General features: G+C 43.5%; 1 pseudogene; it reads right to left on the reverse strand.

Moving 5' to 3' along the window:
* Positions 1 to 1,809: 1,809 nt before the first annotated feature.
* Positions 1,810 to 3,884, reverse strand: LOC139016860 (small ribosomal subunit protein eS8 pseudogene; annotated as a pseudogene).
* Positions 3,885 to 5,329: the final 1,445 nt, after the last annotated feature.

The following is a 5,329-nucleotide window of genomic DNA, read 5'->3' on the forward strand; positions in this document are numbered from 1 at the left end:
CCACAACCCAGCCATGTGCCCTTAGCCAGAATTGAACCTGGGACTCTTCAGTCCACAGGCTGATGCTCTATCCACTGAGCCAAACTGGCTAGGGAAAAATAAATAATTTTTAAAAAGAACTTCCACAGGCCCTGGACATACCTCATCACATTAAAATATCTCATATTAAAAATTATCAAGTTGAAAAAAAAATTACCAGCTTGAGTTGAACTGTCTAGTTGATATAATGTTATCTTTTGTAGAGCTTTTAATAAATGTTTAATTTTAATTTTGCCTTTAGAAAAAGAATTGAAGACAATAAATTTTGTTTTCCATATCACAAATATTTTGAGTTATTGAAAAGTCCATAGGCCCCAGGCACTGGTTCCTGTTGTGACTAATGAATAAAAGGGTCCCATCTAGTGAAAAATAATGTTAATATTAATGTTTCTATTTAAGAGTATATTCTCTCTCTCTCTCTCTCATATGGCCCATTTAGTTTTTGTTTGTTTTTTTGTTAATTCTCACCCGAGGATATTTTTCCCATTGATTTTTTAGAGAGGGTGAGAGGGAGGAGGAGAGATAGAGAGAAAACATCCATGTGAGAGAGATACATCACATCGATTGGTTGCCTCCCACATACGCCAGGTACATTCCCTTGACCAGAATCAAACCCATGATGCTTCAGTCTGCAGGCCAAAGCTCTAACCATTGAGCAACCGGCTAGGGCCCCATTTGATTTTGACTACTGTTTTTTCTACTCTGTATTGTTCATCCAGCATTTCCTAAATGGAGCCTGGGGATAGAGGTCTATGGTGTCTTCAGGACTCATATACACACACACCCACACACCACACTAGCTACAGCTCCTTAATGGAAGTTCTGGAAACACACACTCTGAGGAAAACACACTTAGCCATAGCTCATTTCCCTCAGCCCAGCATTTCACAGATAAAACTGAGGCCCGGAGACGTGGCTTGCCCAGGTCAGTGGTTAGTTAGCGATAGAACCAGACTCAGAATCAAGGTCCCAGGTAGCGGGTGAAGAAGACACCATTTGCCTTGGCTGCTCTCTGCCCATCTTTCAGGGCTGGCTCTCCCTTCTCTGGGCCCCCTCCTCGGGCGCTCGGAGTTGCCACAGCCCTTCCATTCCACGTCCCCCTCCCACCGCTGCCGCTGCTCTTGACCCAATTTCCCCATCCAAATGCACTTGACTGTTTTCCCTTCGTTGCCTATTTGTTGTTGTTACCATGTTGCACAAGCAATTAATTTACAAAACTTTAGTAAATTTTCATCCCCCCCCCCCCCACCCCCGCCCCATTGTAAAAGTAACAGATGAGCACAGAAGAAAATTTGGGCAAAAAAGAAAAAGAAAAAAGAGGCCCGTAATCATATGACCCCTGTTAAAATGTTGTTGCAAAATAAATACAAGTAAAATAGAATCAATCACTGAGCAGCTGTTCTTTTTTTTTTTTTTAATATCGCAGATAAACAAATTTTAGTGTTTATTCATTCAATAAATATTTATTGAACATCTATCATATGCCAAGCACTGATCCGGATTTAGGTACATGGTAATTGGACAAAATAGTCCAAGTCCTTGTCCTCAAGGAGCTACTTGTAGTGGGGAAAGGTAGAGAGATGATTAACAAATAAATACAAAATAGGCTTGCTGGTGTTGAACACTACACACTAAAAGTGAAGCCGAGACGGAGAGTCTGGGGAGTGCTGCTTTACTAGGATAATTAGGAAGGCCTTCCTGAAAAATGACATTTGACCAGGGTCCAGAGAGGAGTAAGAAAGTGATCCATTCTTTCATGCACACAAATGTCTATTGGAAGCATTCCAGACTCTGAGGATACAGAAGAGAAGAAAAGAGACATTCCTTTCTAGGCCACCGGTCCTCTCCTTCACTGCAGACACCTTTGTTCCACCCAATGGCTTGAAGACTGAATAGCTTAGGAAGGGAAGGAAGTGAAAGAGCTACCCTAACCATGTTAATAAAGACTTAAAATATCTAAAATTAATGAGTATCGATCCTCCTCCCAAATAAGACTTGTTCAACGTTCTCTGCTCACCACTGCCATCTTAGTTCAAATGTTGACCAACTTTTACTGCATGCTGCTATTTCTACTGTCCCAAAGTAATCATTATTATAAAAATGGTTTTGAGTAGTCAGTTTGTTTAATCTGTATGTTTTCTAAATGTTTACTCACTGTTTCTTCTTGCATCTCACTATTTTCTTCTAGGTTCAGTTTTCTTCTTAGGTACATGCTTCAAACGTTTCCTTAGCAAAGGTCAGTGGCTAACTCTCTGTTTTTGTTTTTAAAGATTTTTTAATTGACTTTTACAGAGAGAGGAAGGGAGAGGGAGAGAGAGAGAGAAACATTGATGTGAGAGAGAGAGATATCAATCAGCTGCCTCCTGCATGAACCTCTACCAGAGATTGAGCCCACAACCCAGGCATGTGCTCTGACTGGGAATCCAATTGGCAACTTTTCAGTGCACCGGATGACTCCCAACCAATTGAGCCACACTAGCCATGGCTCCCTGTTTTTGTGTGTCATTTGAAGATGCGTTTAATTTGCCCTCCTTTTTAAAGAATAACAGCTTTATTCAGATACAATTCACATGCCAGAATTCACCCTTTTAAAGTGTACAATTCAGCCCTAGCCGATTTGGTTCAATGCATAGAGCGTCGGCCTGTGGACTGAAGGGTCCCAGGTTTGATTCCGGTCAAGGGCACATGCCGGGGTTGTGGGCTCGATCCCCAGTAGGGGACGTGCAGGAGGCAGCCAATCAATAATTCCATCTCATCATTGATGTTTCTATCTCTCTCTCCCTCTCCCTTCCTCTCTGAAATCAATAAAAATATATTTTTAAATGAAGTGTACAATTCAGTGGTTTAGAATATATTTACAGAGTTGTGCAACCATCACCATTGTCTAATTTTAGAACATTTTCATCATCAAAAAGAACCCTGTACCCATTAGCTGTCACTTTCCATTCTTTCCCCTTTCCCTCAGCCCCTGGCAACTAGTAACCTACCTTTTGTCTCTGCAGACTTTTCATATAAATGGAATCATACAATATGAGTCCTTTTCTGTCTGACTTCTTTCACTTGATCTACTGTTTTCAAGGCTTATCTGTATTGTTGCATGTATTAGCATTTCTTTTTTTTCCCTTTAGTCCTCACTTGAGGATATTGTTTCCATTGATTTTTTATTTTATTTTTAGAATAAACACCTTTATTACAGGAGCTAAGACAGGAGGGGAGAGGATGTATTTGCCTTCCCGGGCCTTGATTTCCTACAATTAGAGCTCCAGCCCCTGGCCCTCCAGCACACAGCCACCTGCTGGGCACGCTGGCCTGGTCTGGAGCGATGCAGGCAAGAAACCCGCCTGCTGGAGCTGCCCCTCGAGAAGACCGCTGATTTTGGCGTTCTTTTTCCTTTCATCAGATTTCTTCTGAATTTTCTTTGATCGTTTTTTCTTTAAAATCTCTTCCTCCTCAGGAGTCAGCTTGGCCCCTTCCTTGAGGCCCAGGGGCAGTGCATAGTGGGACTTGTACCACTATCGGTACGATGTACTGTCAATGAGCGTGATGCAGCTCTTTACTAGAGTCTTGGTGCGGACCAGTTCATTGTTGGATGCATTGTAGGCAACACCAGCCATCCTTGTTTTGCGAGTACAACACTCTGAGCCCCAGGAGAAGTTGCCCACGTCCAGCCTCAAGGCCCGGTACTTCTTGTTGCCACCCCACACTGGGACTGTGTGTATGTGGCGGGGTCCAAATTTAGTGTTGCCAGCCAGGCGTCCCATCTCATATTTTCGCTTCCTGTGGTGGGGCTTTCTCTTTCCCCTTGTCTTGTGGCACTTGTGTCGGTTGTCCCGAGAGATCCCCATGGGTCAGCACTGACTGGAAAGAGCTCCACTGATTTTTAGTGAAAGTGGAAGGGAGGGAGGGGGGAGAGAGAGAGAGAGAGACATCGATGTGAGAGAGACACATCAATGTGTTGCCTCCTGGACTGGGATGGGCCTGTAACCCAGGTACATGCCCTTGACCAGGAGTGGAACCGGGACCCTTCTGTCCTTGGCCTGACACTCTAACCACTGAGCAACCAGCCAGGGTACATGTACAATGCATTAGTATTTCATTTTTTATGTCTATATAATATTTTTGTACCACATTTGTTTATCCATCAGCAGTTGATGTACATTTGAGCTGTTCCCACTTTTATTGGCATTTTTAAAGAAAGCTGCTAGGAATATTTTTGTGTAAGTTTTTGTGTGAACACGTTTTCAATTCTCAAGGTTACACAATTAGGAGTGAACTTGCTGGGCCACATGGAAACTCTATGTTTAACTCTTGGAGGAGCTGCCAACCTGTTTTTCACAGTTGCTGCGCCTTTTTACCAGCAACATATAAGGATTCGATTTTCTCCACATCCTCACCAATGCTTCTTTTCTTTTCTTTTTTTAAGTAAATAGCAATCCTCCCTCCTCCCCCCCCCAAAAAAAAAGAAAAAAAGAGAGAAAAAACAATAAATAAATAGCAATCCTAGTGAATGGGAGGGGATATCTTGTATGTCCTATCTTGTGGGTTTAACTCCCTTAGAGCCTTGGTCGGCAAACCGCAGCTCTCGAGCCACATGCGGCTCTTTGGCCCCTTGAGTGTGGCTCTTCCACAAAACACCGGCTCTTCCACAAAATACCGACTTCTGCACATGGGCCATGAAGTTTCAATCGCACTGTATGTGCGCGCCCACAATGGTATTTTGTGGAAGTCACACTCAAGGGGCCAAGGGGCGCATGTGGCTCGGGAGCCGCGGTTTGCCGACCACTGCCTTAGAGTTTAGGAGATAGGAGATGCTTGCCTGCGGGAAAGGAGAGGCGGAGGAGAAGGCACAGGTGTGTTCCTGGGAGGGTTAGAGAGAGCTGGGCATTTGTTTTAAGGGATTTTAAAGGCTGGGTGTTTAGGGGAGGATCAGCTTTAGGCTGATGCACCAAAATGAGATTTATTCTCTTAACTTCATCTGTCCTTGGATGTGGTTACTGGCAAATGGCACTAATTGGATTTCTGCTGTCTTTCTCCCTGAGTAGGGTGGGTTAAGCTATTTATGCTCCGGATGGGGAAGAGAAGTGTAAACTATTTACTTTTAAATGTGCTTGGCTTAGGGAAGATAGGGCTGACTAGGTGGCTGCAAACTGCTGTTTAACTATCTGTCTTAGTTTCCCTACTCCACGTGTCCTGGGATTTTCCTAGCTTCTTACTATCCTATAACCAGGGGGAAACGCCAAAAGTTTAAAATCAGGATGGATTCTGAGGAACTGACACATAGCCTTACTCA

Source organism: Myotis yumanensis, unplaced genomic scaffold (assembly GCF_028538775.1).
Source record: "Myotis yumanensis isolate MYYU_CA2020_CCGP unplaced genomic scaffold, mMyoYum1.0.hap1 SCAF_9, whole genome shotgun sequence".
Lineage (NCBI taxonomy): Eukaryota > Metazoa > Chordata > Mammalia > Chiroptera > Vespertilionidae > Myotis > Myotis yumanensis.